At 40.1% G+C, this 21,727-nt stretch overlaps 1 protein-coding gene across 3 annotated transcripts in view; it reads right to left on the bottom strand.

The window, feature by feature from the left end:
* The window catches only part of GLI3 (GLI family zinc finger 3), a 213,420-nt gene that overhangs the window by 123,846 nt on the left and 67,847 nt on the right, over positions 1 to 21,727 (bottom strand). The window lies entirely within an intron of this gene.

Here is a 21,727-nt window from a genome sequence, read left to right as displayed (position 1 = left end):
TGCCACTGCAGATTCTCTGGTGTAAAAGCAGAGCACCTCAAGCAATTGTTACAGTCTCTATTGCCAGAACGACACTGTATTTAATTACATGTCCACTAGAACTGTAAAGCTCATTTCCTAGCCCTGAGTTCAGCTATCAGAATACAAGTAGTTTGAACAGTGTTTCATGTCTGCTTGATGGGTAAAAGCTGTCAGAAGGTCCCGTCAAACATGAAACAGAGTAAAAGATTAATTTCCTGGTAAATTTAGTTGTGTTTTATTTTCTCTTTAGCTCAAGATGCTGGTTAGCATTTAGTTGTTTTGCTTCACAGTGAGCAGACTGAATAGAGTCCAGCTTCTATTCCTATTTATTTTTTCTCATTTATGTCTCCTAAAACCATTTTAGTATTTTTTTTCTGTTTTTGCACATAAAGTATAAATGAGACAAACAGGGGTGCTATGTATTTATATAGAAATATGGCAAGTCTGTTCTTCAGTGAGGATGCATTTAGATATTTTTGTCTCCCCATAACACATGCCCAAACCACACCTAAACTTACACAACTCTAGAACTCCAATTCTGTCATAAAGCACACAAACAGGCTTCCTGCTTATGTCTCACGTACTTTTTTGGAGAGCAATAGGTGATGTCAGGCCAGCTGGGCCTGCAAGAAAAATTGCACATTAGCTGCAAAAACTAAAACATTTCAAAGAACCTCCAAGTCAAAACCTCCCCAGCTGGTAACTTACCGTCAGAGCAGAGCAGTGGACAGATGATGTTCTGGGGCAGGACACTCAGCTCAGCCCCAGACTGGCAGGAGCAGCTCCCCAGGTTGCACTGGCACCTTTGGTGATCCAGAACTGCTCGAGGGAGCAACTGGATGTGCACTGCTGCAGCTGAGCGGCACAACTTCATGCCAAGCAGCTGCATGCATTTGGTCAAAGTTCACTTTTTTCCTTTTTTTTCTAATCAGGTCTGCTTAAACTAAAATTGAACATTGTGTTTGTAGAAACAGGACTTAACAGCATCTGCTGACAGTTGTGCTGATACAAGCACAGCTCCTCTTCAGCGTGACGTAGGAAACTGGGGAATGGATTCTGTTCTCTGTTCTGTGACTGCAGGACTATCGACTCAGCCAGAGATGCAGACAAACACATGCATAAGGATAAGGAACACTGCTTCACAAAAAAGACTTCCTAAAAATCTCTGCCATTCTCCATGAACCTTGCACATTTAGGTGAGAGCAAGACTTTGAACCATCTAACTAGCTGAAGAATGAGGTAATCAGTGGGAAGCTAAGGTACAGAAAATAAGAATGTATTTTAAAATGTATGGGGATATTTCGGATTATAAGAGCATGGGTTGTACATAAACAGTAAGAAATCAGAATGATACTCAAGTGGTATTTTCTTTTACACTGAAGCCTTCAAGCTAAAAACAAAGGTTAGCAAAATAAGAAGTTGTGTTTACTGGGTCCCTAGACTTGCCATCTAATACAGCTATTCATCAAAATACTGCATGCTTTTTGCATGACACGTGCATCTTGTTCAATCAATGAAAAACTGCAAAAAAATCTCCTAAATATTCTATTCTAAACAACACTTTGCAGCTACAACCACAGCCTGATTTTGATTTATAGAATAATTTCACTGGAGAACACCTTAAGTCACAACAACATTAAATACAATAACTTTTCATTCCTTTGCTGAACATCGTATGAAATTAAACAAAATAAAAATTGACAGCACCAAGTTATCCTGAATCTATTCCAGATGGATTAAGTTCACGGTATGTATTAAGTGGAGATTTTAGTTTAGGTTTGACATCGCATTTCACTGACTCCCCCAAACAAATCAAAAATAACCTAGGATGTGTTACCAATCCAATTTTAAATCTAAGGATTTCTGATACTAATTATAGAGTAAAAGAAGAACGTTGAAGACATTTCAACTTTAATAGCCCTGCCATTCTGATTAAAAATATCAGCTTTACATTGCAAGAAATTTATAAAGTGGACTCTTTACAAATTGTTAGGGAGCAATTTGTGCACAGTTAGTTCTTTGTTTAATCCAGAAATCTGCCCAAACCCTGATTGTGTGCTTATTTCCCTAAGGCTGGGAGTGAAGGTTATTTCATTATGCCTTTTGGGAGCAGCAATCTATCTAATACATTTCTGAATTATTCCAGACTGAGCCGAAGCTGAACATGAGAACAAAGCCTTGCTTCCACAGCAGAAAGACCAGACTAACTCCCAGCTGGAAGATTTAGACAGAGATTTATAAGTACAAACACTGAAGAAATTTGCAAGTAATTGCATGTATTTACTCTCTGTTGTGGCATGCAGTAAACTAATATCTATTAAAACATATCAGCATAGGTGCTCATTGCACCCTTCATAGTCTCTTATTGCGAGGTTGTAATGAAGGGTTGTTTTGCTTTTTTTTCTTTATTCTTTCAGGGCAAGAGGACTAGGAGAAGAGGGCAAGAAAATCAGGATTACTAAATGATGCCCATTGCTTATGTGTGTTTTAATGCACACAAATCCTATCTCTGTAATTCAATAAATATTGTAATTTCTGCCAATGAACAGTACTCCCATCTGTTCTGTTATAAAAAACAAAATCTGGATACTTACTATTAGCTTACTATTAGCTATCTTTGGTGTTTCTTGCTACATACAGAAAATACTCATTTATTTTATTAGCACCTACACACTCTGCAGGTTCATGCTTTGAAACAATAGTAAGTTTAATTTTTGCTGAGGCTTTGGTGCAGCAAGCACTAGATGAGTCTTACTGGGCTGGAGCACCAGTTGCTTTGGAAGTCACTCAGCAGGAATATGGTGCTAAATACCAACACATTTACTTGCCCCTGTGGCATCCTCATTCAACTCCAACACAAGTGGGGTTTTTGGAAGATCAGGATCTTACTACGTGTTTTCTACTTCTCTAAAAATTTTGTTAAAGTTCAAGGCGATTTGAAAGCCATTTGCTTTCCAAAGGTTTCCTAACAAAAGGAACATCTGGAGAAATTATAGCAATATCTGCTTTTGGAGAATGCCAGGGATACCCAGGTTTGTTCTAATCAATGAGTGTTCGAAACTGTCTATTCCAAATATAGCATTTCAAAAGTCTGTTTAACACTGCTGGGTGACAGAAGCCTACCTAGATCACACATCACTTAAAAAACCCTACCAATTTAAAAGTCAAGAAAGAAGTAGCTGCAGACAAAATTTGACTCTGTCCCTGTATCCTCATCAGACAAGGGGACTCTGGGATTAGCTTTCATTTGGTTGGAGTGGTGCTGGAACACCAAGGTTATGTGTTCAATCCCTGTCTGGGCCATCCACTTAAGGGTTGGAGTTGATGATCTTGTGATGCACCTTATCCACCTACCTGAACTTACAATGTCATGGCCTAAACTGGTGAGATTTTACAATTGCATCACCTTATCAAATTGTTTAGTTTTAAGAGAGCACATTCTCTGTTTCATAAGTTTATTTGAAATCAAGAATTTCTGTTTAGCACCTCAAAATGTCAAAAAAATGTCTCCTGTACAATTCTGTATGAAGTTCAAAAGGATATGTTTATAACACAGACTTTGGTAATAATTTAATAGCTAGTGACTAGGATTTGGGGTCTTAAGTAACAGATCATTAATAAGTACTTAGCATAATATATCAGTTTTAGTAATCTTTCATACAAGATTTCTGTGTAGTTCTTAGGATTGAACATTACAAGAGCAGCACTTGGAGTTTTCCAACCAAGAGTCCAAATTTAGTCTGTCTCCTACTACAAAATTAAAATTTCAGCTGCTAATTATTCTGAGTTAATGTAATTTAAAGTTTATAAGAATAAAATGAGCTTATTTACTATGAGAATAAGTAACTACTAATTTCCACATTTGAGACAGGTTAATTCCACTGCTGTCATTTAGTAATTGTAACTGGCTATTACAATGAGTGTTTTCTTTAGGGAGTTTCCCCATGAGTTCCCTATACTACCTTCTGTGTCCAAGTTTCTTTGTTTTTTTTTCTTCTGTTGGGATATGCAGAGTTTCAGCCTTATTGCATGAAAATCCTATCTCAGGGATAATTTAGCCAATATTCAACTATAAGAGACTTTTTGAAACAATCTGCAGTTTGTGGATTAAAAAGAGGACTGCAATATCACAATAAGCTTAAGAGTATTTAATTTTTTTTAATTAAAGAAAACAACCAACGAAACAAAAAAAAACATCACCATCCCCCCCTTCCCCCAGAAACCTCTTTCACCAAGTGTGGAAAAAAGGAGCCTCATGTAAAAATCTAGGTGTGAGTAGAGCTGGCCAGGCTGATAATTGCTCCTCTGAGACCTGATGCACTCACTGCACACTTGACATCATCTGCACTTTCATTGTGAAGCAAAATTAACCACATACATTACAGCACAGCCCATATTCACCTTGGTTACTGGCAAAATACACACAAAGATATCCAACTTCAAGACTAGAGACTAGAACCGGCGTTTTTAGAAATCTAAGTGTAAATTAGACTTTAGGAGTGGGTTAAACACTCTTCATTTTCAAATTACCCCAAAGAAGCCTCAAAGATCTTCCAGAAAAATTTCCCGATGTTCAGCACGTCTGAAAATTCAGCCATTTATTTACATTGCTGCATCAAGCTGTAGCTTGACTCCAGTTCTTGAAGCAATGTTTACACAACCTAAATGATAATCAACCCTCAATCAACCCTACTGTCCCAATCTCAATTTTCATGCTTCAGGTGAAAACCTTGTAACAAACAACACTTCAAAACAGCATCTAAAAAATAAATGGCTAAAAAAAGTTACCCAACTTGAAACCCAGCCTAGGAAGTGAGATTTTAATCCACTTTGAAAGTTTTTCTAGTTAATTAGTAAGGCATGCGCATAACACATTAGACAAAGATTTTTATTTGTGGCTTTGCCACAAACTTACTTGAAAATCTCCAACAAATCTCAAACTGTCTGTCTCTCAGCTGCTACAAACAGGAAATGGGTCTGTGCACACCTGCTTTGAGAGAAAAATAGCACTTCATACAGAAAACAACATGGGGCCTTTCTTAATCAATGATGGAATTTCATTCATTTTTTTGAAAAAAAATGTGGGTCAGTGATGAAAAAACATTCTCGACTAATCACTGTTCTATATTGACTTTATGAAAAATCATGTTTTATAACTCCTTTACTATCTTAGAAAACTGCATGAGCAGATGGAAAAAGTTACTTTTCCTTTTCCCTCACCAAAGCTACACCTTGAAAAAATACGTAGCATGAAACAGCAAAATAGACAGTAGATTAAAATTGCAAAAAGAAATCACTTCTAATCAAGCTATTTTTAGAAGTACTTCATCTGTGTTCTAGTTTCAAGAGTATAAAACCTAATCCTGAACTACTAGAAAGCCTTCAGCTGTTTTGGATGTGGTGGGATTTCATCCCTAATGAGTCCAGAATCAGTTTGTTTGCTCTACAGAACAACCACAGCTTCACTGAATGAGTTTTGCCTACCTGCAGAACTAGGGCCAGGGTTTCACACTGCAGTATCCACCACAGAAAACTCTGCTGGCCACCTGATATCCCAGACTTTTATGTTCCTCCAAAATCTGCAGTGTTTAGACAGGAGGGAAATAGCCTAATTTTTGAGGATTTTTCTCTTAGCATGAACAGAAGACAGATCAATAAATCCAAAGCAGCTCTAGCTCTCGGAGACAGGGGCCAGGAAAAAAGTATACAGAGCAGTTAGGAAAATTAATGATCCTGTGCATATTTAAACACGATGAAGAGACTAATATCGGAAGATAAGGAAGAGATAAGACTTCACAGAAAATAAGGAGAAAACTTTGGATTACCTTGACAGAAAGACAAGACCAAAGAAAGAGTCATGCACAAGGAGACTCTTAAAGGCTCTGAACGAAGACAATTTGAAAATCCACCCAGTTTTTACTCCTAATCAAACTCTCTGTTAATATGATTTGAATCTTTACGTAGTGTTTAACACAACACTTGGCAGCTGAAATTCACTGAAGTAACTTAATTGAGGTGAATTCCCACAGTTCTCAGATCACATTGCTTTTAAGAGATTTTTTGAGTATTTGCTGCTTCTTACAGGGCTAGCAACTACAAATGCTACAGCCACTTCTGAATGTAATTTGTATATACTAACAACAGCAGTCAGCAGCTTATGGCATTTGTGTATGTAAATAAATAAATAAAATACTTGATACACACACTTCTGCTGTGTTGCTTTTTTGAATTATCAGCTTGTTAATTACTTTCTAAATACAAGTAAACACACTGTGGTATAATCATTGGACTTCAAACAACTCCTAGTCCACTCTACATTTGTTAGCATGAGATCAGTTTTGACTGCAGTTTTGTTCTTTTGTAAGAAAAAAAAAAATTCCACTGCTAATAACATAGCATGCAGAATTTACTGCTATTTAAAAATTTCAGACTCATGAGAGGCATAAAGTCCCAAAGCCGCAAAAGATTTTTTAACATATGCAATACAAATATATATACACGTATTTGCGTACTTGTACACATATATAGGGAGAGATTTGGGTAGCACCTGCTGCAGTGGATTTATATAATGTCTGACAAAACTCTATTTTTAGCCCATTATAACTTTCTGAAAACTTCTTTTTCAGGTTTAAAGTTTTCCATGATTGTTCAGATGAGCAGAATCAAATAATATATTTTTGCTTGATGTCACAACAGGAAAATAAACCTGAAAACAAACACCTAAGTTTTAATTTTCATTGATTGTTGTACTCTCACTATGAAAAAATGGCTGAACCTTACATTTTGAACTCCCAGGATGGTGAATTCCCACTGACTTCTAGTTTCTTTTGTTATTTAGAAACGCTAATACTACTATTAGTAGATGTTCCCATGGTGTATGTATTAACAGCGCAACAGCCAGCCATTTCACTTCCTTGTCTCCAAGAAACATTATTTCTTACAACCTGGATAAAGACAAGCCCAGGAGTCAGTCCAGGGCCCAGAAGGAAGCTCTTTCCATTTCTTGCCTCACTGTAGAGTGGGCAATTGAGTCTTTGGACCACAGCATCACATTCCCTACAGTTGTCTGAAATCAGCCCTCCCCTTTTTTTCTATACAGCCCACTTGTGTTCGGGTGAAAAAGGAGCCAGGGTTCTTTAGAGAAGAGGTCAGAATTTGGCTTGATGTATCAACCACATTTTTTCTCCTGAAAAACACTTAAGTCTGTGATGAAAGGTTGTTAAACTGTAGTACAGTTGACATTCAGTTTGAAAAGATGCTTCATAATGACATCTTTACACTGAAATTACATAAATAGCTATTAAATTCAGTTAAACCTAGCACTGCCAGTTTTCATGCATTTCTCATCAGGTGGAATAGAAAAAACCCCTCACTTTCCCTGTGTTTTATGAACTCAGAAATGAAACAGCAGCCTCCTGATTAGTTCCATAAAAGTCCAAACTGCTGACAGCTAGCTCTAACATGAAATTGAAGAAGGTGAACAGAAATTTAACATCATGTTATTCAAAGTATTTGCAGCTTATGGACAGTAAATATAGAATATTTTATGTATAAACATATTCAATATGTGCATTAAGACTTGTGCATTACAGCACTTGGTTGCCTGTGCATAAAATGGTACACCTGTCTGATTTATATAAAGGTAGGCTGCCAAGAATATGTCTGTATTTCTTCAGACAACAGGTCTTCTTGAAGGGATCTACAGCACCTCACATCATGATTTTTCATTCCCTTTGAGTTAGTATTTTTTTTCCTTAGTTTCTGTTTCTCTCATCCTTCTGTCCTCTCAGAATTAGCTAACTGGGAAAAAACTGTATGGGCAGAATTTTACAATCTTCACAAACACAATAAAAATTAAACACACACACAAATTTTAAATTATGTGCAGTGTATGAAGGTAACAGGCATATTTATGGCTATAATGGCACCAGATTTATATAGCCAGCATTAGCTATAGGGTTCCCTATAATAATTTTATATATTAAAAAAATCTGCTATACATACATCACAAGCACTCTTTAACATACCAGATAGCTTCCAAACAGAACACTCAAAACAAAACCCAAAAGGTTTATGAAGGTGCTGTTTTGTTTGCCTTTTATTCATAAAGTAGAATCACTATGTAAGTCATGACATATTATTCTGTAGGCAACAATGCACAACTCATTATTTTAAACCAAAAGGATTCAAGTTATATATTGCTGAGTTTTCTAGGTAGAAATGGTTTGTTGCCTTTCTTTTTTTTAAACTAAAATACACTATCACTTGTCATTATAATTTGAATTAGGGCCATCAAGATACTCGGAATGTGTTCAGAAGCACTTAAACTTAAGGACTTCCACTGCAACATAGACCTGAGTCCCTTAAACTATTTATTATCCTCAGAACAGTAACTTTACTTTCATCTGTCAGAATCACAGATACTGTTTTCAGCAGAAACTTTGCCAGTCTTTTACTTCAGCCACCATCTCAAAGTTACAGTACCAAAATGACTTTGTAACACTTAATTTAATTAGGGCAATAATGAATGATACCAGGAAAAAAGACTCCAGGTCAGAGTAATGCTCCTTTCTTTGGCATCAAGGATGCATACCTTTTTTCCATCCTCAAGAGGCAGATCTATAACTGAGTTACACAGAAACAACACCAAGAACAGAATGTACTGGGGAGCTGAAAGGCGCTTGCCTGCTACCGCATCTCCAAATCCAGGTACGATTCCCACATGAGAGGGAATTTCAGAAAAAGTAAGCTTTGTCATTTCAAAGTGGTAAATGCCTTTTCAGAAACAAACCCTTATAAAGTGCCGATGTCTTCTTTTAATAAATTAATGCTGATAATTGATGACATTCCCATACCTTGAACACTGAGCAGAACAGCACAAATGTGAATTCCACCAGTGCAGGCATGGGAATAAACCAGCAAAAGGATGATTTCTGACTGTGAAGCCAAACATCATCACTCCCCTTCTTTTAGAAGCAGAAAGTGGGGTGAGGACAAGGAAAGAAAAGAAAGACAGCCAAAACCAGCAGGCTAAGTAGAGTAACCGGAAGCATACAATATACTGCTAATGCTTCAGTGTCTGCAAAGGACTGCTCAAGCTGTGCTCAACAAAAACTCAGTAATAGTCAAAGAGGGAAATAAAAAAAAGGCAAGATGTTTGGCTTTACTTTCTGTCAAATACTGTTAAATATGAGGCACTTAAAAAAATAGAATGAAAGAATCCAGTAATGCTTTGTACAGGTGGTAGTGAGGTCCCTGGCTGGGCCTTCAGACAAAACCATTCCCATGTAAACCTTAAAGAGGATTAATCCTCAAGGACCACTGCAATGAGACCTTAAAAGGCTGAACAACAGCAGCCTATCACGGAGGCAAGCAGTAGCCTGCTCCCAGAAGTCTTCTCTAGCAGAGTTACATCAAAGCAAACTGGGACCAGATAGCAGGATTCTGCAAGAATCCCTTATCTCAGCGCTAGCGGATGCTTCTCCTCTGATTGTCTCGAACTGCCACCTGTCCCAGACATCTTTGAAGGCAATGCTAAGCCTGTGATGGATCTGACCTCCTTGAGCTGAGATTCTTTTATGTGTTTCTTCATTTTCTGCTCTGTTACATTCTTTCCCTGCAATGCACACTACATGAAACAAAGGGAGTTCTCACTCCTTGACTTACTGTCCCCAGCTATTTGAAAGCAAAAAAACAATGTTAAGGATTATACTTCACCCGCAATATGGAGCTGTCCTCAGGAGACAAGCCTCTTATTTTTGAGAGTTATAACTAGATGGCTTTTACACGAAGGGACTTTAAAATGAGGTTCAACATTGCTGGGAGCCAAGATATGAAAGCTGCATATCAGAGATAGCTCAAAAAAACAAAAAGGTTCATAATACAGAAGTATATGAAAAATTACATTACAAAAATGAGCAGGAAAATAACCAGGAAGCACCAAGCCTCAGAGAAAACACCAAATTATTGTAGTATATATATGCATCCCATGTTGCACAGCAACAGCCTTTAATACCAGTGTCCACCATACAGTGCCAAAATCATCCTAGATTAAAAGAAAAAGAATTGGTCACTACAAATAAAACAGCAGGTCTTCTACCTGAGACACATGCCTATACTGACATAAAGTATTACACATGGCTCCCACAAAGGGATATGGCTTCACCACTGATGTTGTGCATCAGAGCTGGTTTGTAACCAGTGATGCACTGGCAGCCACACCCACCCTGACTTGGTGACATGCAGTAGGATCAGCCAGAGTTACAGAGCTGAAGATAAATTGAGGGGAATATCATCATAATTTTATCTCATAGCTACAAGCCATAATATACAAGTCACCATGGTTCTAAAAAATCTGGGCTGAGGAGGAATACTGCTACAAGTCCCACCTCTGGTTTCCCACTTTGCACTCAATTAATTCTGGAGTGTTTAGTAAGTCCTTTTCTTCTAAGTACATGGCACTGTCAGAAAAACAAGAAGTAAAATACAGCTAGGTTGCCAGCAGCACCTCTCAGTTGCTCACACTGACAAAATAAAAGCGTGTCATTAGTTGCAGTTAGGTGGGACTCATGGAAGCACTATGCAGCAGGTTGGAAGCAGGCAAGAAGAGAAAGCACCCTTCTTGAATTCTTTTGAAACTCCCTAGGAAATCACAGTTGGAAGAATTCAACCAACCATATAAATGGCAGGATTCTGAATCAACCAGTGGAGCTAGACTCTGTGAAAGACTGCAGCAAACAATGAGCAGATACAGAGTCTGGATAATAAGTTTAAAAAAGGTATTACATGGAAAACACTGAGCAGACCCTGGCATTTTCTGAAGCCAAGATCTACTGCCTTGTAGATCATGTGTTGCCAAATAAATGTGGCTTAGAGGCATGCTCAGAAGGAATTTGAAGATGGCTTCTTCCCATCTATATAACAATTCTGACAACAGGGTATTGTGCCTCAAGATCACAGAGCAATGCCAGACTTAGCATCAGGCTCCCATAAGAAAAATACAGAAGTAATTTCTCAACAGACAGCAGAGCACACCATTTCGGATGAGTGTCCTCCTTAGAGAGCTGTGCCAATACCTTGTGCAACCTTAACAAACAGTATCTATGTCTACATCGCTTCATAAAGGCAGCCCAGAGGCCACCCCCTCAAGGTAAGGCACAACAACCTTGTGTTTTGCCAGCCTCCAGACACAGCCCCAGCAGCAACTGGCCCAACATGCCTCAGGTCCAGTAGAACCTGCATGCCCAGGCAACCCCCATGTGTTAAAGCAACACAGGCAACACTCCCCACAGTCTACCTACCAAGAATTCCAGACAGGGAGACTGGTCACAACACAGACCCAGCATGTTTTAATCCTTCTCTACAGACCACTTTTCAGAGCAGAATACACACAAAATTCACATCTATGGGAAGAACCACTACAGCAGCCCTTGTCCTCCCCAACTGTGGTTTATAATGCACAAAGGATGAATGGCGCTACTAAATGCCAGGCGTGTGTTAATCTGATAAGTAACTACTGACTTTAAAGAAATGTGCTATTTCCCCACAAGAAGCAGGCCAGCATTCTGTGCTTCATTCAGGTTTTTTAATTTATTCTGTGGGATCATATGAAGCCAAATCAGGCCTTTAGCCTTCATGTAAAGGGGTTTCTTTCAGTTTGCTTCACATGTTTAAATTTTTAAAAAAATTAACTAACAACTTGTAAGAGTGAAAAAAAGTACAAACCATAGCCATTGCCAGCCTCACACAATGTAAGGACTTAGATGAGCACGACATACATCAGGCTTTTCAAATCAAATTCCATCCCCAATACTGGGCAGTTCAATAATTAGCTATCAATGTAGGATTAGTGCTCCTTTTTTCCCTCCGAGTTAAAAGCAAAAAAAAACATCCCCTCCTATCATAGCAGTAATTAATGTTTTGATGTCTGGCACCAATTTTATTGCTAACAGCACTGTTAATGCCAATTCAAATACTGTCCAGCATGAAGAATAGCTTTGGTGCCAACAGTTTCCTATCACTGTACCATGCTGGTCCATTCCGGTAAAGTGAGCAACCAGTGTTTATACATAATATAGGCCTTGATCCAAATTTCATTCATCCAAGTAACCCAATTCCATTTCAACAATGTCTAACAGAAGTCAAGGCCAAAGCTTGAAGCTTTCATAAGTTGTATCTGTATATAGGCTGGTGAAAAAGAAACCCCAGTATCTTTTCACACAAAGGAGTCTGACATGCTGGAATGAAATCTAATTCAACACATTCCAATTCATTAGTTATTTGCTTCTACACTTAGCATGGTGTTACTCTCAGTTGTCACCATAATCAGCCATTTATTTGCAGTACTTCATATGCCATTACAGTAATTTCACGACCATAAGGCGCACTGGATTATAAGGCGCGCCCCCGGGGAGTCGGTAAAATTCGCAACTTTGCAGAACATATAAGGCGCACCGGACTATAAGGCGCACTTTTTTTTTGCAGCGAGGCTCCGCCCGCAGCTCCCCCCATGCGGTTGCTGGCCGAGGCCCTGCCTCAACCCGGCAGCCATTGGCCCCTGGGCCCGCCTGTACCCGGCAGGAGGGGTGCCTCGGGCCCCCAGGCCTGCCTGTACCCGGCGGGGCCGAGGCATGCCCGCTGCCCATCCATGCCGCCTCTCCGGGGCCAGGCTGTGGCCGCCGCCCCTCCGTCCCACCTCCACAGGGTCGGGGGGTGCCTGTGGGGGGGTCGCCCCACCTGCAAGGGGGCCAGGGGGTACCTCTGGAGGGGCCGTCTCACCTCCACAGGGCCGGGGGGTGCCTCTGGAGGGGCCATCCCACCTGCATGGGGTCCGGGCGTGCCCGCCGCCGCTCCACCCCGCCTCCACCTGGCAGCCGCGGCCCTGCCGGCTCCCCCCACGGCTCACAGCTCTCACTTCCGGCTAGGCAAATTTCTGAACTTTGTCCATCAGATAAGGCACACTGGACAATAAGGCACACTACCGAGTTTGGGGGAAAATTTTAGTCAAAAGGGTGCACCTTATAGTCGTGAAATTACTGTACTTTTGGCTTGTTACCACTGGCTACTTCAGTGGGGACTGTAGATGGACAAATAACAACGTTCAGCTCTTCATCAGCAAAATGGTAACATGGATTTGTGGGAATTATGATTTTAAATTACAAATAGCATGGAGAACAGGTAAGATAAAAGGGTAGAATCTAAGGCAACTGGGGATTATTTCAAAGTTTATTGAAGCCAGCAGCTGTTGATTCATTGAATTCACTGGGTCCTCGATCAGCATCATTCAACAGTTTGGGAAAAATGATGGCTCAGGGCAGCACTGAAATGTGAAAGGGAAACTAGAATAAACAATGGGGGACCCTGTATACTACCTTATTCAGTGTGAAACATGAAAGAGCATAATTGAAATTAGAAAGCAATTCTGTTATCTGGTGAACTGTTTTGAACTCAAAAAAACTGCAAGACGAAACAAAAATATAGAAAGCAAAATCAAAAGACTGTCTTGTAAGCGATAACTCTTACTTTTAAAAGGAAGTATGAAGATGTACAAACCTGTACATTCCCATGCATATACTGCCCTTCTGGTTGCTGTGTACCCACCACCACACAATGCCAATGATCACATGGCAACACAGCAGCTGCATTCTTTAAAACACAGCCATGAATACATCAATATTGAGGATAACACTGCTTCCCTGCACTGGTGGTTGCTGCCTCAGCTGTAAGTTATATTATCAGAAATCAATAAAGGTAACCACCAGTACAAGTCTGACTGAAGGGGTAAGTATTCCTGACATGATCTCCTAACTCAGTGATCCACTCAGCAAGCTCAAGAGCTCCAGTTGTAATTTGAGGAGTGCTTTAATAAGAGTTTAGAGAGTACTGAGTAAACTATCAAGGCTAAGAGGTAAAGAGCCAGACTAAGAGGAAGCTAATTGTGCTGCTGGGTGTGAACAAAAGGAAGTAGAGGCTATGGCTAAGTGGCTCTCCTCCTAAGTACTGGGCTCAGTCAATAGGAATAAAGCTGTATCTGCAAGTGATCCTGAAAATGATTCAGCATCTAAAGCATTTTAACTGTTGTAAAAGTAAAGGCCTGTGCAATCCTGGACTCCAACAGGAGCCTGTACTGAGAGACTTCCATAGGACAAGCTGAAAACTGCACTTAGCAGAGACCATGCTGCCTTTCAAATCCTCCCTTGACAAGCCCCTGGTCAATGCCATGCAGAGAGCAGGCCCACGGTGCCCACACCCCCCCACTACTCCTGCTGCCCACCTGAGGCACCCTCTGTGGCACCACGCCCTCCTCCTGTGCCCACACAAGGGCCAGGGGGCAAGAGCAATGAAAAACAGGGCACCTCCAGTTCTCAAGCACCCAGAATGCAAGAAAATTAACACAAGAGAGTCAGGACAGGGGAGCATCCTGTACACATTAGCGACTCTGCAACCTTTTTATTGCTGCGGTTTGTTTAACAAAAACTGGCCATTGACAGCAGATATGGAGAAAAAAAAAATCTGAATTTAAATGTTTGTTTTCTACATTTAGACACAACAACTGAGAATTCTGCTGCCTAAATACAGACACATAGGGCCATCTTAGATCCCTGATCTATCCGGATATTCATACAGAGTTAACAGAGCCTCAGGTCCCAGAGATACAGGGATTGCCCAGGTTGGCAGTCAGACCACTTATGATCCTCACGGCCATGGAAACGGCACTCAGGTTCCAATCTCTACTTAGGCAACTAAATTCCCTCTAGTAACTGACCCAAGAGAACACCCATGCAAGAGAACCATCTCACATTTTTCCCCATCTTCCAGCTGCTGATGCCACAGCAGTTACATTGTACACGCACAAGATCGGTCCAAATCCACTACAGACCTTCAGTTTCAAAGCATTGTGACAAATGTCCATGTATCTAGAGATACAAGAAAACAACTTTTGAAGATGCTTTTCACTCTCGCCTGATTTAGGGGCAGCTGATCTGCCTTGATGCTCAAGAGATGGATTACATTATTTCTTGGCTTTTTCTTTGCAGTTCTCAACCATGATTCTGTGGCTCTGAGCAATGAATTCTGTCTCTTTCCATGGAGACAGTATAGAACAAATACGGAGTGTAAAGTAGCTAAAGGAGCTTTAGCTGGAAAAAAACAAATCAAACCCATTAGAGAAGTGAGTTTGCATTTCTCCTGTCTTCATCTTCCCTGTTCTTTAAAACAAAACAAAACAAAACAAAAAAAAAAAAAAAAAAAACAAAAAAACACCACACTTAGAACTTCACCCTACAGCTTCCTTAGATGCACTTGAACATTGAAACAAGGAGAGATTAATAGAACATTTTAATGCGCTTCTCAAAACATTTTTAGAATTTTGAAGTCTAACATAATTATAGGGCTAGAAATAATTTCTATAATTTCTTATTTCTTGTTTAGAAATAGGAAATCTCAAACATTCTATTCTACCAAATCAAACAAAAAAAACCACAAAAAACCACAAAAAAACCAACCCCCAAAACAAACAAACAAATAAAAAACCACTAGCAAAACCAAGACCAAACAAACAAAAAAACAACACCCAAACCTACATGGTCACCTTTCAATTGCTCAAACACACTACACCTCAAAGTTTTCCAGATATTGGCAGCTCTGGTGTCTGTCTCATGCTGAGGAGAGAAAAAATGCATAAGAAGGAAGAACATATCTACATACTGTAAATCTATAGGTGCAATTGTTACTTCCAAATGAGACCATCACACAAATGCAGCAACTCCAGGGGTCTCAAGAGACACTGCTGATTTCACATGGCTCAAGAGAAATGTGCAGTTTAATGAGCAGTTTCAAAAACAACACAAGAGGTTTGGAAGGCATCTTGGAGAAGCTATTTCAACTTATAAGCTACTAAGCTTACAAAGTCTGCAGCACCTTCCTAAATTTCACACTGAAGTTGCCTCTGACCATAAGTTTGAATTTAAGAACAGTAATGGTTTTTGTTGGAGGCTATTGAAAGATGCTATTACAGTAATTTCACGACCATAAGGTGCACGAGTCGGCAAAATTCGCAACTTTGTAGATCATATAAGGCACACTATTCTTTTGCAAGGAGGAGCCGGGCAGTGTGCAACAAAGTAATGAATTACTGGCAGGTGCTTGATTCGCAAACATTTTTCAAAGATCGGTGTAGCCTTTAAACGCAGTCCCAGGTGCCCTCCCCATGCAGCGGGCCCCAGCACTCCCCCCTGCCCCCGGCACCGGCTGGCACGGCTCACGGATCCCACCACGCGGCCGCGCTGCATCCCAGCTTCCCCCCAGCCGGCGCCAGCACCGCTTTTTCACCACTTTTCGGTGCTTTCCCAGGGCACATTTTTCATTGCTTTTCTGCGGCGTTTTTTTGCCGCTTTTCAGCGCTTTCCAGTAGCGCTTTTTTGCTGCTTTTCCGCTGCTTTTTGGTGCCTTCCCTGGGCATTTTTTCACCGCTTTTCTGCGCCTTCCTGCCGCATTTTTTCGCTGCTTTTCGGTGCTTTCCTGCAGCGCTTTTTCACCGCTTTCCCATGGCGCTTTTTCGCCGTTTTATTGTCGCTTTTCTGCGGCACTTTTTCTCCGCTTTTCCACGCTTTCCCGCGGTGCTTTTTCACTGCTTTTCGGTGCTTTCCCGAGGCGCTTTTTCACCGCTTCTCGGCGCCTTCCCGCGGCGCTTCTTGGCACTTCCCCGCGGCCGTGCCACTTCCCCCCGCTTCTCCCTGGTCGGCAGCCGCATCGGTTCCCGGTTGCCCCCGCCCGGTAGCCGCAGCTCCCGCGGTTCCCGACTCCGCCCGCAGGGCGCAGGTCCCGGGTCCCGGCTCAGCTCACAGATCACACTTCCAGGTTCACAAATTTCCGAACTTTGCACATCAGATAAGGTGCACCAGATTATAAGGCGCACTTCCGGATTTTGGGGAAAATTTTAGTCAAAAGGGTGCGCCTTATAGTCATGAAATTACTGTATATTTTAGACTTTTAATCCCAAAAATGTTTTTGCAAGCACGCTAATTTTTTTAAGGATCCACACTTCAGTTGCTCAGCTGACACGAGCAGTCTGACATTCACTTTTCTAAGAGGTTTTTTTCCTTGTGGGTTCTATTAAAAGCTTTAGATTTTACTTTTTTCAACTACTCCTACTTGACAACATTTGGAAACCACCCCATAAATCACTGTCAGTAGACAGTTTTGTTACTAGAGTGCTTAAGCCTCTCCCCTGCAAACTGCTGCAGAGTTGAAGTAGGACCCAGACTCTGAGAAGTCAAACTCAGTTTGAAATTGAAGCGCACCTAAATGTATTTAAAGACTCTGGCCCAAAATCTCTACCAGGATTCTCCACTGACATTCTCCTTTCACTGTCCAACCAGGACAGGTAGAAACTCTATACAAAAAGCTGTCATGGTCTCCTGTCTCCAAAAGACACTGAAACTAGAGGTGAGATGAAAAACGGGTCTGTTTTGGGGCTCTCCACAAGTTGTCTCGGTTGTCTCTCCTGAGTCCAAAATTAAGCCAAGGAGATGACAAGGGAGGCCACCACCTACCCCTCTGTAGGCCCCATCCATGAGCCCATCTGCTGGTGATGACCTGGACTACTCTCACTGTCAAATGTGCCACACAGAGCCACATGTGCCACTGTGGTTCAAGGGTCGCTGCCATGAAAAGTCAGCGCTTTCCAGTTACTGCATTTTAAAATTGTGTTTCCAGTTAACAGTTGGCATTTTTAGAGACATCATCCAATTCCCTTCTTTTTTTTCCCCCACACTTCATTTTCTTTTCCTATTGGGATATGAAGGAAAGGGAATTCTTCTCAACAGAAATAAACACTAGTAAATGAAGAAGTGCACCTAGTGAACCAGTATTGTATTTCCTTGTTGGGGTCTTTCATTCATGTTGCAAATTGATTTTGAGGTGACACTAACACTGGGTGGTCTAACTTGGGGCAGTTTTTCAAGGCCCAGTCCTTACAAAGCTAAGTTCAAGAACAGTCACTGGGAACGAGGGCAATCAAAACCTCTGGAGGGCTAATCCTATGAAATGTGCAATAAGCAGTTCCTACTTCCTCAGACAGATACAGAAGCTTCAAAATCAGCAAAATAAATCCTTGATATGAAGAAGGACAAAAAAGGAAAGAAAAAGAGGGGGAAAAAAAAAAGAGTGAGTTCCTGCTTTCAGCTAGTGCAACTTCTTTGAGATGAAGTGACTTACTGCAAAGAGAATCCTGCAAGGGGCACACATTCCTGTATATATCAATTTTTGGATCAGAGCCAAGTGTTCTGTCACTGGCTTTTTACTTAAGATAATTCTTCAGGTTTTGTTAATTAGGTACTAACAATTCTTTCAGACGAGTTGTATAACCCAGGGAAGAATATCAACAGTATGTTTTAAATCAAAGTGTTTACATCAGGAATGATTAATTTTTTTCCATGAGGAATGACTTGTGAGACAGGCAGTCTTAGTCTACCATAAATCTACATGAAAATTAAAATTGCGGAGGAGAATAACAAAGGCAAGTTGCTATCCCCATCTTCCCTGCCTCAGCCCCAACTCTAGAGATGGAATTTACATTAACAAGGGGCTCCAACTACCACTGGAATTAGTGTTTGAGAAACTCAGGATTTTAACTCCTTTTAAGAAACACTATGATTAAGGTCAGTAACTCCGCTTTCCTCAACAAAGAAAAGGAGCTAACTCAATCTGTCCTAAAGCCTTTCTGAAGAAAAAAGTTTTTAAAAGTGAAATAAACAAAAACAGCATCCCTCTCTTCCTTTGTGAGTTGTGATGAAATAGTGGTTAAGAAATCCATAACAAAATAGACAAAAAAGAAAAATTTCTGGTTTAGGTCTGTGTTTTTCCTTTTATGTGTTGGAGGATAGAAAGCTTTGAGCTGAGCATGGGACTGCATTCACATTCTCAGTTGCTAAATGGTTGAGGGGCTTTCTGGTAGTGCAGAAGGGCTGCCAGCTCTGTAGCATGTTCATCCCAGTTGTTTGAAAAGTTGGTTCACTTGAAACATAACCATTACCCCCACCCACACGAGAGCTAAGTCCCCCTCAATGAGGGATTTATTCCACATTTATGATAACTATTATTACCAACATTTACAGTACCAGTCATTTTAATTAGAAAAAAAAATTAAAACAAAAAAAAAATCCTGCAATGCACAGAGACATAAATATATACATGTACAAATGCAAAGCACTCAAGTTGTTTCTAATAACTGCAGCTTATGGTAGAGACATGCGTTCCACACATAACTGATTTAAACACTCTTTCTCTTTTTTTGTCATCAAAATATACAGATTGCTTTCTTCCAAAAAATTATTTTCCCTTTCCTGTGTTACAGGAAACCTGCCCACACTTTTAAAAGTGGGTATAAATAGAAGCATGAATTAGGCATCTTGAAAAGTCTATATTTTCCAACCACAGGAAAACTAAGAAATTACTGTGAGTGTTTACACATCTGAGTATGTTGAATTAAAACGTTTTCTATTCATATGCCCAGGAAAACTGGCAAGAAATTAAGAAAGGAAAACAATAGCCTCTCTGGTTCTTTACCTGTTGCTACAGTTTACATTATTCAGCCTTCTTCATATGGACCACTAAAAGTGTCAGTCTGAATACAGTCACCACTCTGATGAAAGCATATCTTACATATATAAATCATATAACTACTATGAAAATTTCAGTAAGACTGTCTGTTTTCCTATAAATTTAACTAGACATTTGTCTTTTTAGTTGTCTCTCTGTATCATAGCTATTAAAGGTAAATAAAAGCGTGATGGCTCTTTTTATGACATTAATAGCTTGAGGGACTTTATAAATCAGTGAATACAAATGTACTACTCATTACAGGAGAGGGAAGCAGGTCTGTCCATCTGATGCCTTCTGACTTAGATTTCTGCTTTAAGATCTTGTGTCTCATTTAAAATTAACTCATCTCCTGTTTCTCTACTGTCATATGCTGGGTAACTTCTGGTGCTCTCTCAAATACTGACATCAGTGTTTTTCTAGTAGTCCACACAGCCTAACTAGCTAGCATTAATGGCCTCAATACAGTCACAGTAGCTTCATTAAATCTTGACAACTCTTGTCAAAAGGTGAATTTGGAAAAATAAACCAAAATAAACTCACTGCAAACCACTTAGATATATGCTGACTGACCAGATCTCTTTTTTTTGGCTGAACCTTCAGTAATTTCAGTAACACTTTGAACAAGATTTAAGGGGTGAGCTGGCAGCTGGTCAGATGGTCAAAATGGCAATCTTCCCCACTAAAGTCAGCATAAGATCTGTTGTTTGTTTGAGGGTTGTTTTTGTCACACATTGCATTTCTCCCCAGCTGTACTGCCTACAAACAGAGAAGCTATTTTGCTTCCCCAATAATACTTGTTTGTTTTGGTGAGTTTCTTTTTAGCTAGATTTGGGCATTTGTTAACCAGAAACTAGGAATGGTGCCTGCAAGCCCCGAGGTAATACTTGCATGCTCTGCTGCTCACCATTGGCCGCTTGCACTGCACATAGATGCCTCTGTAGCAGGAGTCTGCCGCGGGTGTGCTGCAGCACATGCCCCTCAACAGGGAGATGAGTAACTCCCCCAGAGGGTTTGAGCAGGTCTGTACGAGAGCTGGAGAGAAGGGTGTACAAAAACCAACTGACTACATTATAAAAGAGTTCAAAAGCTTAACTGCAAACTTTTTCCCTACATACTGATCTAAACTATACAGACAATAAGTGTTCCTTTTCTCATAATACCTCCATACCAACAATCAGGTTCTCTTTTTTTTTTTTCTTTTTAAGGAGGTTGGTGAGACTTAAGGTTGTGCAAGACATACTTTGATCTGCACCCTGATGAGTGAACATTCCCCTTTGCTGCTAGCCCAGCTAATGAAGGGATAAAATTAGCTTTTATCCCTGACACTTTCTTCAGCAAAAAAACATGGACTAATCAGCTGTCCTCACTAATCAGTCGTCTGGCTAATGACCTTTTGCCTTAAAACACTAAAATTTCTGAATGATGTTAAAAAAAAAGAAAACCAATGCAGACTGCTCTCTCTTTGTGGGTCTTAAGCCTATCATCTGGAATTGGAGACTGAAAGGTTAAATGGCAAATCTGTATCCTGACTGGGTGATAAATCTATAATCAAAAAGCACAAGCCTTGACACCTCAAGATGTACTTCATTACTACACAACTAAATGATCTTTTTTCTCTTTTTTTTGTAAACGAGAAACAGATGAAAAAAAAATTGCTTAACCCCTTCATACTTTGCCTGTGGAGAAATCCACTCCACATCTGTGTTCAAGTGTCAGTTAATTTCTTACTTTTTTATTAATGCCTGAGCAAGAATTCAGAAGTTGAAACCATTTGCCTTTTTTCCTCCCCCTTACAACTTCAGGGAACTATAGCTGGGAAATAAAATTGCAAAACCACTTCATCAAGCCTGCATGCTCAAACACACTCGTAAACGACTAAAAAAACCCTCCAAAACAAAACAAAGAGTACAAAAGCACAAAAATAAGCTTTCCAATTCCCCAGATTCTCAGTGTACAGGGCACAGTCCTTCTTCCTCTCAATAACATACTTTTACATTGTTTTAAAAGAGGGATTTTTAAGGCCTGTTTCATTTTTCTTCTCTGCTTTCTATAATGAGGTCCGTTTTTCTTCATGTTTTAAGGAGGTGGAGCAAAACACATCCCT

Source organism: Catharus ustulatus, chromosome 1 (genome assembly GCF_009819885.2).
Source record: "Catharus ustulatus isolate bCatUst1 chromosome 1, bCatUst1.pri.v2, whole genome shotgun sequence".
NCBI classification, from domain to species: domain Eukaryota; kingdom Metazoa; phylum Chordata; class Aves; order Passeriformes; family Turdidae; genus Catharus; species Catharus ustulatus.
Note: the sequence above shows the minus strand (reverse complement) of the source record. Positions and strands in the feature narration are given on the sequence as shown.